The sequence below is a fragment of the Panthera uncia genome, chromosome B1, assembly GCF_023721935.1.
Source record: "Panthera uncia isolate 11264 chromosome B1, Puncia_PCG_1.0, whole genome shotgun sequence".
NCBI lineage: Eukaryota > Metazoa > Chordata > Mammalia > Carnivora > Felidae > Panthera > Panthera uncia.
This window is the reverse complement of record NC_064811.1, coordinates 89,141,105-89,154,029: the sequence shown is the minus strand read 5'-3', so window position 1 is coordinate 89,154,029 and position 12,925 is coordinate 89,141,105.

Here is a 12,925-nt window from a genome sequence, read left to right as displayed (position 1 = left end):
GTCTCAGTTCTTCACTGACATTAATCCTCACAGCATACTTCTAATGGCATTTTTATTGTAAGTATATTTAGAGAGCAGATAAATTGAAGCTCTCAGACTTCCAAAGGTCAAGTCATTTATTCAAGTCTATTAAGTGGGCTATTCAATGAACTCAGTATTTTTTATTCTTGATTTACTTACTTTAACAACTAAATACACTCTTTTCTTTGGCTGCCTTGGATCTAACATTAAATAGTCTGAATTAAATTCCTGAAGAATTTGAATATATTATGTTCTGTTTGTTTTCTGGTTAGTTAGCTTAAGATTTTTCTATCACAGAATTTACTCAGTTATCCATTATCCAATACAGTTGTGACTTTCCAATTTAGACTTTAAAAAAAGATATTCAGAGTAAATGAAATAGTGATTTCTGATTCCAGATTAATGAATAATTCAGGGAAAGTATCTTACAGCAATTCAATCATGTTGCAGGTTAAAGTTGAGACAAATTATTTTTATTAATTTTTCTATTTCCTACAGTTAGCAATTATGTACCTTAGAATTCTAAGAACGCATGACTTTTTTCTCTAGTAATTATAACAATAGGATGCATCCTTTCTTCTTAAAGAAATACCATCATTTTCCTATTACAGGACATCCCAAGTAGTCAAATCACTTCATCCCTGAATGTGATTCGTACATTCTCAGGCATTTTTATATATAAGCTTACTCTTAAAGAGACTTTTCATTCAATTTTACTTGTTAAGTGGAACAAACAGTGTTTCTATTCTTTATGTAATTAACTTTGAGTTCCTTTAAAGAGGAGTGATAAGTTAGTTATAAGAGGTAGTTTAATGTTGACTTGAAATAAATCAAGTGTAGTAAAGATTTTTTAAAACTACTTTCCCCCTGATTTCTTTTCGGCATGTTACTTTAGAATTTGATAATAATTATCATTCTACTAAATTCTGTTATTCCACTAAAATATTGGGAGAGGGGAGGAACAAAACATGAGGGATGGGATTCCTAGGAAAAGGGGTGTAAGAGAAGGCAAGCTGCTCACAGGCTGTTGCAAAACAAACAATAAAGCAAACATGTTTGAATTATGATATCATCAAGTCCACCTATTTTCCATTTTAATTGAAAAGAGTATGTTTTGTAGAAAGGATCACAAAAATGCTGATTTACTAGATCTGATTCACTTGCATACATAATCTGGGAAAGCTTTTTTTTTTTTTTTAAACTTCCCATAAATGTATCCACAGATTCACTTGCTGATTTTTTCAATCATCCGTTCAGCCCTTACTCCTAAGTGCCAGGCACCATCTGAGCACTGACATTAAAGCTGTCTCTGCCATCATGGAATTCGCAGCCTAACTGGGGATGGGGACATTGAATGAACAGTTATACTAAAAACCGGTTACATTGCAGTATGAATGTGGCATAGTAGCATAGGGCTGCCCAGCCTAGTGCAGAGGGCCAACTAATGCTTCTCTGAATAGGTAAGTGACTATAAGCGAGACCTAACAGGTGAGTGGTGTTTGGCAAGGGGAGAGAAACTACCTCTATGGTGCAGTACTTACAAATTAAATTGCAGACCACCTTGGTCTTAGAATTTGGTTTCTAAAACACTGTATGATCAACTACTGTGGGGCTTTTGTGTTCATCATGGTCTACCTTCTCTCCAAGCTTATGACCTTTAAAATATTAAATCAATGTAAGCCACAAAGCCTGTTCTTGTATCATAAGCTCTGACCTCTAAATTATACTCTGGATTTTGGAAACTTGTATTAAGAATAAGGCTGCAATGAAATAACGTATTGTGACAATCCTAACAGGTTAGCATCTACCCAATTCCATCTATTTGATACAAGCCCACATTGTCAAATGGATAGTAACCATTTTCCAACTGTGAGATAGCATCAGTGGGATTAATTTATGAGAAATCGAATTTCTTTCAGGATTCCCTTCTCTGCCTTCTTGCCTAATGCAGACAACACAAGCATGCAGTTTATAGTAAATACTAACATGTATTCAGCATTTACTGTCAGGCACTGTCCCTGGTGTTGTGTGCAGAATAGCTCACTTATTCCTCAAAACAATACTATGAAGGGAGAACTAGCATTATCTCCTCTTTATTAATGAGGAAATGGGAGCGCAGAAAGGATAAATATTTTGTCCAGAGTTACCGAGGTGTTTGTGATGGAGTTCAGCATCAAAACCAGACAGTCTGATCTGACTGCACAAGACTCTGGTTCCACCATTGAGAATGAGGATCTTAAATTCAGAATATCTCAGCTCTGCCATTCAGTATTTGTATGACCTTGGGCAAGTTACCTACCTTCTCTGAACCTTAGTGTCTTCGTTTATCAAATGAAGATTATAATATTTACCTCAAAATTTAATCAGAAAAAAAGTAATAAATGTAACTTTTTAAAATATGTTAAATATTTTTAAATAAAATATTAAATAAGGATAGACTATGTTCCTCTCTGTTTTAGGAGCATTAATAACTCCATGACTCAGAAGTCTCCTGGGTGTATAAGCAAATGTTAGTAAGAACTATTATTTCTTTCTACGACTCTTCAAAGGTCTTTAGAATTTTTCCAGTTGGACATAACCACTTAACATTTCTATTAATAATTAGACACATTCTCTTCCCAAGAAAAAAAGGGAATTTATCACTCAAACTATACATAGATCATTAAGAACTATGCTTTAGGAAAGAAGAAATTAGCTGGGTTTTAAAACCTTAAAAAACGGATATATTATTGAAGGCACATTATGTTGCAAGTCCTAGAATACTTAACAGAACTACTTATGAAAAATAAAGGTGTTTCTTGGTCAGAGAACTTGAAAGTCTGGCACTGATGAGGGATTCAGCTTTGCTTTGCTCTGGCAACTAAACCTTATCACTGAGAATCCAGATTCTTTCCTGTCTTCGCCCCGGCCTCCTGGCTGCGGCCTTCACCCTAGCGCCTGCTCTCCCCTTGGTTGCTGGGTGGCTGCTAGTCACGCCTGGGGATTCATTCTTTCCTACCAACATGCAGAGCGTGAATGAGTGTTTTCCCCCAAACATCCCACAAAACTTCGGAGTTTCTGTGTAAGTGGGCACACAGAGGTCATGGCCTCTCCCTCCTTCCCTGCCTATGAAAATGCCAGACGCTGATTAGCTACTACCACTGCGATTTCTTTTCTAGCCGTCCCAGTTCCATGGGCAGTTGCAAGAATTGTCACTAATTGTCTAAGGTAGAAGAGATTTGTGTTAACACAAGGAAGCGGAACAGCTATACTATATCTGATTTATCCCAGTGCTAAGAAACTCTTCCACTTCACACAGCCCCCTTTACCCTATTTTGATTATTTCTTCCCCAGACAGAAGACTTTGTTCTTAATCTTTTTTTCCCCGTGAAAGTACACATGGTGAATAATTTTATATATATGGAAAAGACAACCCTATGTGGCACCGTGCTCTCTGGCTGGTGTTTGCTCATTTTGGTACCTTTTATAAGTTATTTCAAAATGAAATGCTGGATAGTGTTTCCTTTAGACCCAGGCAAGCAGTGATTCTCATCTTGCCTGTTCTGTTCTTCCTGTGTGACCCTCCCCACAGTGTGAGGGGTCCACAGGGCCAAGGAGGCATGCCTACTCAAAGCCCAATTTCCCCACTTCTGAATCCTGTCCCAGGCACCTAACGACCCAGGAATTCCTGCCCCAACTGTCCTGATTCTACTTTCAATGCCTGTATTGGTCTCTTCTCCAGGTCCATATTCCCATGAGTAACCACAAACTGGCGTGTGCACACCTGAACCTGTGTGTGACCTTGGAGCAGCTATCGATAGGGAGCTGTGGGCAAAGCTTGCAGGCTGTGATATTCACACACAACCCCCCAGGCCCTTGGTGGTGAATAATAGGACTAGGGTTGAGAAGAGAAGGGAGGATATTAGCCCTGTGGGGTCATCCATGTGTACTTCTGCTCAAACCTGACCTTCAAATCTTAAGGGTGTGCTCAAGGCACATGATTTTCATTTATGTAAATTTCACCCAAAATAACACAACTTAGCTGTTTTCTGTGAGCACTAAATTCTTAGCTATCTCTTTGCATCCGAATTTCTTTGTTCAAATTGTATTTTGTACATTTATGTCTACATTAGCAGTACAAAAAGTAAAAAGTCACTAGCAGACTTATTTCTGAAATAGTCCATACCATGATATTATCGATACAATTGCCATGTTTACTTATTTTACAGTTTTAGACATTTGTATTTATTTATTTTTTTAATAAAGTTTATTTACTTATTTTTAGAGAGAGGGAGAGAGAGAGAGAGAGAGAGAGTGAACACAAACAGAGGAGGGGCAGAGAGAGAGAGGGAGAGAGAGAATCCCAAGCAGGCTCCACGCTGTCAGCACAGAGCCCGACGTGGGGCTCCATCCCCAGAACCCTGAGATCATGACCTGAGCTGAAATCAAGAGTCAGATGCTTAATGGACTAAGCCACCCAGGTGCCCCATAGACATCTGTACTGGTTTTAAAAAGCATAATGAATGTTCGGTTACTAGGTTTAGTTTAGTTATGACTTTAATCACTTTAAGACCCATTTCAGGAAATTTTCTGAAATAGAATGTTTTTATTAAGCTGCTAGCTGATAGACCTGTCAACTTTCTACTCATTAGTATTCGTATTACCAATGTGGGCAAGAGAGATTCTAATTTTAGGAAGTGATTTTGCTGATTAGATAAACAAGATAGAGCCCTCTACAGGACACATAACCAAACCCACCCAGGTTTTCTGGGTGTTCTTTGACCAAGTTACAAAGCTTCCTCTGCCTTTAGGCAAGAAGGAGGAAAAGAATTAGAGATTGAGCATGCAAGCAGAAGCCTTTTAGAAACTTCTAAATCATTTTACATTAGAGAGAGTGAAGCTGAATGCACAGGGTGGTCTAGGAAGGAGGAAAGGAAGGATGAAGGTGAGATGGAAAGGGGAGATGAAGAAGCCAGCCAGATGAGGAAAACCACCTGCTCTGTGATGTGACACCTTCCCAGGAACACGAGATATTCAATCCTGAACACACAAAAGGCCTGGGGAGAGTAGGGTTCTGGAGGAAACTGGTGAAGAAACTGACTAAATCCATCTGAACTGGTCTGGGGCAAAACAGAGATGAACCCCAGCAGAAGGGTCACGGGGAGTATATCACGACTTCCTTCACCTGTGAAATCGGGCCTGGAGCCAAGTTTAATCAGGCGTCTGAGGAATAAGGAATCACCAGGTGACATCTGTAGTCCAACAACAACAACAACAAATAATAATAATAATAATAATATGTGGGTATCATGAGTTCAAGAAAATTTTCTAAGTAAATGAGGTACCTCGTTTACCTGAGGTAAATGACCACACATACAAGCTCTGAAAGAATCTCTTGGGAACTTTGGACGACATGATAATTCATGGAACCAGCACTGCACCAGCTACTGCTCACCCTCCATTTGAAGCACAGGGGTGCACGAAGGAGCAGATAGAAGAGTATATGGAAATACATAGAAGGGCCAGTCTCTGTACCCACAGGCAGAACTGTGGCAGCCTTTGGTGCTCTAGGCACCTTTCCTCTGACAGAGTACTGGAAGAGCTCAGGAGCATGAGCCCCTTGGAAGCCATGAAAGTTCTGCTCATTCAAGGCATCCTGCCCCTCACAGGACTCCTTCCCCCAATGCACCCCACCCTTCACTTACCCCAAGCTGTTCCTTTGCTCTTCAGTTCTGATGTTTCAGACTAACCTACGTGACTGGAGAGGTCACTGTTGGGTTAACATCTCTCCCATCTTTTTCCTGGGTCCCCTTCTCTTTTCCCACCATTGCCTGCCTTGCTGTAGCTGAGACAAAGAGCCATCTCTTGCCACCATGCTTGCAGGTTTTTCCAGTTTCCTAGAAGAGAAGTCTTGCTGTCTCACTCTCTCCCCAGGCCTATAAGCTGCACATCTTAATGTGGGCTTAATGTGTTTGCTTCTCCTGTATTCATTCCTTTCTCCAACATATATGTACTGAACAATTATTATGTTTAAGGTACCATTTCCAGGCAGTGTAGAAAGAGGAATGAACAAAATAGAGCAAGTCCATATTTTAGGGTGGTGAGGGGGTGGGGCGGGAAATAGGGTCACCAAATAGTATACAGGATGCCCAGTTAAATTTGACTTTCAGATAAACAACCCCTAATTTCTAATATGACTATGTCCCGTTCAGTGTTTGGAATATGTGTAACTTGAAAATTGTGGTGTTTATCTGAAACTGAAATTTGAGTAGACGTTCTGTATTTTCTTTCTGAAACGCGGCATTCCTAGTAGGGGAGACAGATTTGAAACCAAACGAGTATACCTGGTGTGATAATTACTGCAACAAAGAGAATAAAGTCAGACAGTGGGCCTAGGAAGTGGTGGTGCCATGGTGTTGAGGTATCCAGGCAACCTCTGTGATGGGAGACATTTGAGCCGAGGCTGAAGGAGGTGACAGGTGTACAGAATGACACATGACTTTTCTAGAACATTAAAAACATTTAAAGATCGGGGCTAGAATTTTATGCTATAGTATCATGCTGTAAAATGCTACATTTCTATAAATTTCAAAATTTGTAGGTCATTTTGTATCCACCTTTGCCCAAGTTGGTGTTCATACTCATTTGTCATTAGGAAACTAGAGTAGAAAACTAAACTAGAGTAAACTAGAGAGAAAAAATAGGAGTGGAGAGGGGCGCCTGGGTGGCTCAGTCGGGTAAGCGTCTGGCTTCAGCTCAGGTCATGATCTCGCAGTTTGTGAGTTTGAGCCCCACGTCGGGCTCTGTGCTGACAGCTCAGAGCCTGCAGCCTGCTTCAGATTCTGTGTCTCCCTCTCTCTCTGCCCCTCCCCTGCTCATGCTGTGTCTCAAAAATAAATAAAAACATTTTAAAATTTTTTTTAAAAAATAGGAGTGGAGAGCAGAAACCCCATTTTCTTGACTTTTCCCCAAACGGTTATATCTAAATTTATTTATTTTGAAAGAAAGAGAGAGAGCACAAGCAGGGGAGGGCAGAGAGACTGAGAGACAGAACCCAAAGCTGCTCCGCACCATCAGTGCAGAGCCCGATGTGGGGCTCAAACTCCTGAACCATGACATCATGACCTGAGCTGAGATCAAGAGTTGGACACTTAATGGACTGCGCCACCCAGGCACCCCTTCCCCAAACAGTTGTATCTAAAAGTCCCTGTTGGGTGTCTCACTACTTTCAAAGAATCCTCCTCTACCGAGTGATATGTACCCAATTGCTGCCAAAGCCATTGAGACCCTGAAGCCTTATATAAGGGACAGCCACTTCGCACCATGACTGCCTGCAGAAGGGGACTAAATGTCTGTTCTGCTCACTCCTCAAGCCTTTGAGATCTCTCTGTGCACTGTGACAGTCAAGAAAAAAGGTCCAGTACACTTCAGTGTTTCATATGGGTTATCAGTGACCATTAGTCTTTATTTTACTGCCTGTGCACACCAACACCCCAAACTCAGAAGTAGGAGAAAGGCCTTAAGACTGATGCTATGTTCGCAGCATAAGGAGAGTCAGTGATATTATATCACTGTGACTGTTGTATGCTGACAGATCGTAGCTACACTTATGTGAGCATAGCATGACCTATAGAGAAGTTGAATGACTATGTTGTACATCTGAAACTAATATGATGTTGTGTGTTGACTGTACTCAAATAAAAAAGTTAAAAAATAAATGAAAAAAATAAACCTGAGGAAGAGCTAAACATCCCAGAAAAAAAAAAAAAAAAAAGATCAATGCCATGTTCTGATCAGAATAATTCTTTCCACCCATTACTGGTCCACATTCCTTGTAGTTATTTTCCTCTTCTGTTTGGATGAATTCTTTTTGAAAATGCAGTACTTAAACAAAATCAGTTTTGACAAGTGAATGTAAAATTATATTATGCTGAAAATTTTAAGCTACAGCTCATTGTAAATTCCCATTGCCAGAATAGAAAACAATTGCCATCAGGTAAGCAATATTATCACTAAATGACCTACTTCCCTTTAACACTCAGTTTCATAAGACAACTGCATTCCTTTCTTTCAGTATTCTTTCGAGTTGACCCTGATTAGCAGCACCTGAAATAATCATAGGAGTCTTGAGTGATGTCTTACATTAGGGTTATAAAGAGCATTGGTTTGAGAGAGAGTGAGAGAGAGAAGGGAAGGAAAGAGGAAAGAAAGAAAAAGTAGCAATCCAGCTTTCATAAAAGTTTTATAAAACTTTCATAAAAGTTGAACTCAACTTTTAGCTCAAATACACATGTTGTCATTTGGGAGTAATACATTGGGAATAGCTTTAGAATTTAAAATATAATAGAGAAAACTTTATCATTCTACCTGAAGTTAAGATGTTAGCTTCTGGTTTTTGTTATTACTCTCTTTGGAATGTCCTTCAGTATTTGTGAAATGCATTCAGAAATAGAGAGATACAAGGGTGCCTAGGTGGCTCAGTTGGTTAAGTGTCTGACTTCAGCTCTGGTCATGATCTCATGGTTTGCGAGCTTGAGCCTCACATCCAGCTCTTTGCTGACAGCTCAGACATATTTATAGAGGTGTTTGTTTTAGTTTATCTTTAATAGCGAAAATTAGAAACAACCTAAGTATTCAACTATTTGGGACAGATCAAACATATGATCGCACCTGACTTTGATGGATTATAAACTGTTCATAAGACAATCATGAATACTATGTGAAAACAAATATGTGGTATTAAATAATAAAAAAATAAGAACATCAAACTATGTAATAAGCTTACAAATGCTTGAAAATATGTAAGCATAAATAAAAAAGACTGGAAGGAAACAGGACAAAATGAAAACAATTTTGATAGAATTGGGTGCATAGGGTGATGGAATTATAGGTGCATTATTATTTTAACAATATATAAAATTTTTAAAAAGAGATCAAGTTTTAGTCCCTCAGTGTTCATATATTAAGGAGGATGTTAAGCAGATACCTAAGCAACGTCTCTCTTCCTTGCTTCAAAAATCTCAGCATGTGTTTTGTTCAGTTCCAGGGGCTTAACTACTTTTTTTTATTATTATTCTGGCTACCATGGTTATTCTTTGAAAGGCTAAACAAAGTTCATATTGTTTCCTGGCAGCATCTCTTATTTGCATTAAACCATGAGTTATGATATTAGTGCATCTTGTTGTCAATTCTTTGAAGAAAGCAGACTTGATAACTCATCTTCTGTTACATAGTAAATGATAGTCCTCTTTCAGGGTGTATTTTATTTCCAAGTTCTTACTCTTTGCCATGTACCAATAACCAGTCAAGATTTTCCTATAATGGTCATTGCTCTTCTGTCAACATTTTTGCCATTTATCCAAGGAATGTGCAAGAGTTACAATTATACTGTAACTTTATATACAAAGCAGAAGTTCTTCCAGGAAGTTATGACTTTAGTAGAATATTTTTTGCTCTTCTAAAAGGATAAATAGGCTTCCTATTATTAGTTTATCTGGGAAGTTTACACAGCTCATCTTTATAGAAGTTACAGTTAAGTCAGGTTTCTATACATTCTGTAAGATCATTTATAACTGAGGAATATAAACCAATGATCATGAGGATAGAAATACTCCTTTGCATCCTCTCCCAATTTCTAAATACTTTCATTCATTCAGGAAGGCATCGTATTAAGAGCACAACCTCTTAAGCTGGATCATAAGAGTTCAAATCTTGGCTGCAGTCGTGTAAATCTAGAAGTTACTTAACCTCCCTGTGCCTTAGTTTCTTCATCTGTTTCATAGAGATAAGGTAGTACTTACCTCATAGAAATTTGTGAGAATAAGTTGACAAATGTAAAATTCCTGGCACTTAAAATGGTACTATTATTACTAATGTACATGTTTGTGAAGCTGAGAGCACAAATACAAAAATGGCACAAATTCTGCTCTCCAGGTGCCATAGAAAGCTCACCTAAAAATCAACTAAGTCTGCAGGGAACCTAAAACTGCTCTAAAAATAGTGTTGTTGTTGTTGTTTTTAAATCAAGTAACAACTTTACTACCTTCAGTGGAAAGAAGAAAGCTATCCCATTGTTGGAGCACACAGTAAAGAGCTTTGGGAATGTTTGTAAGTGAAAATGAAATTCTAGTTGATCTTACTTTGAGCCACATGGAAGCATTGAGAGCCAGAGTATCTTACCTTTGCTTCTGGGCACTTTATGGACTTGTCCTCTTTAGAAAGCAATTGCTGGTTCAGAGCCCATGAAACTGGTAGACAACCTCTTCTTTCTTTTTCTTTTTTTTATTTAAAAATTTTTCTTTTAAGTTTATTTATTTATTTGGAGAGAGGAAGAGAATCCCAAGCAGGCTTCGCACTGTCAGCTGACAGCGTGGAGCCTGATGCAGGGCTTGAACTCACAAACTGCCAAGATCATAACCTGAGCCAAAGTCAAATGCTCAACCAACTGAGCCATCCAGGCACCCCTACAACCTCTTCTTTCTAAAAGGGAAAACTTTTCTGACCTAGTAACCACCATCTTTTTCCCAAATGCCTATTTATTACTTAATATGACAATGAGAACCACAGTTCTAAATGTTTTATTCTAATTATTTTTTACAGTGAAATTGAGAAACCAAAACCATTTTTACTTTTCACTCTGTGTCAAATGTGTCTAATTTTGCAGGTGTTCAAAGATGTGTATGTGCATTCAGCTTTAGACTGATTAAGTCTCATAATAATTTCATTTTTATGTTTCTGAGCTGATGAACCACTTAAAAGTTCTCCATCAGGAGAGATTATGTTTTCATATATCTTTAACTCATTCCACAAATGTTTATTTATTGCCTACAAGGTACCCAACATCATGCTAGATATTCATTTCCGTTGGTAAGTTGCTTCAGCTTTCTTAATGAAGAAAAGACTGAACCAAGGAAATTAACCTGTTTTATTCTTGGTCCTGAGCACAGAGAATTTTGGACCAAATGAGCTAACTTGTATTTACATTAGTAGTCACTTTTTTTTCTCCCTACTTCTAGAGCACTGCTGGATAGCTATATCCTTTACTGATCTATATAATGTATGGATTTTGTCTATCTTATTTAATAGTATCTATTTTTTATTATGAGGGTGAGCCTGGGTTGCCTGGAACAGTAGGACAAAACGGAATACCAGGGCCAAAGGTTAGTACAAATAAAACCAAGCAGAATCATTCGAGACATGAGTTTTCATTCAACTGTAAACTGGAACTTTTTTTTTTTTTAATATCCCACTGATTTTACTTGGATGGAATATTTGTCAATAGTAAAATATGCTGCAGTATAGAACTTTGTGACTAGTGACTAAATTATGTTTGTGACTCTCATTACCATTAAAAATGCAGAAAAACAAATAGAATAAGATTGTCAGAATCTTTATTCTGAGATACTTCAATAACATGAGAAGAAGCCCGTGTTTCAAATATGCCTGTTGTCATTTTGCTATTTAGTGAACATATTAAAATGTAGGCCATGTCCATACTGCCTAAAGTGTGCATAATATTTACAAGACTTACTAAAGATGATTTCACAGTGACACTGTGGCCTTTCTTCAATATTTGGTCACCTCCAACACTTACACAACATAACCAGTTAACCAAACGAAAAGTAGAATAAAGATGTGGCATGTGTGAGGGTTTTTTGAGATTTTTATTTTTTTTTAAGTAATCTCTACACCCGACATGGGGCTCAAACTCAACAATCCTGAGATCAAGAGTCACACGCTCCACTGACTGAGCCAGCCAGGCACCCCACGATGTGACACGTTTGAAATTTTAAAATGGATGTAGTCTGAATTACTAAATGGGGAAAAAATGTAATGAGGATTTTTGGGGGTTGAAAATTTTCTTTGTTTTTTGAAGAACAAATGAATCTGTTAAATATAAAACGATTGGTGACAGTTCAGTTTAAACCAAACAGGCAGACAAATCCCAAATCCTTTGATGAGTGAACATCCCTTGAAGTACATAACTAATGTCTAATCCCGTCAGCTGTGCTGGTGTGTATCCGTACCCACAGATGCCTGTCAGCTGATTTTACAGATCACATTGCTATTGACAGGCGCCTAGGACAGACCTAAAATTTATAGACCTGTCCTTTGTCTTGCAGCAAATACTCCTTCTGGGACTACAGCCATTCTCCTGTCTTCTCCCCTTTCTTGCTTCATGCTAAAAAGCCAAATGATAAGAGTTAATGCTTAATGCACGTTCTCAGTACTGTTCTTCTGTTGCCTAGCAACCATCAGGATGGATGTTGAGCAGTGAAAGGTGGCCAGAAATCTGGAAAGCCAAAGGGTCAGGCTGAGTCCCAGCAAATGAGAAGAGTCTTGCCTCTAAATTGATTTCGAGTGGTTTTCAGTTTAGAAAATACACAATAATCACCTGAAACCATTTTTTAATGCAGTTTTATCTGATGGCAAAATTTACTGATGCTTTTTTCATAAGAGGAATATTATCATAATGTGTATGATTTATTTTAGAATTTTCCCACTCCATCACCTATGCCTTCCTGGGTAAAGTAAAAATAAGGATTCTCTTCAAAGCACAATTTAGCATTTTAGTCCTCATACTGTCCAGGAAATAATTTTGAATAAAGACATTCTCCTGAACTCACTTCAACTCTGCTCCATTCTAGTATTTTTCCTGAAGGTACCAACTCCTCCTAAAATACTCCTGATTTGGATCATGCTAGTTACCAGCAGGTTAAAGGGAGTTCATGACACCGTGAGGAGGTCCAAGTTTAGGACTGTGTTTATGATCATGTTTGAAGATAGATTGGGGAACTACACAGACCCTAGACCCCTGCAATAATCCAGACACTGGGGGCTCCTTTGAGCAGAAGACCACGAAAGGATGTGTTGGCTCCCCTTATTGATTCTGAGTTTGGGCAGGTTAAAACTTGAAAACGAAGAA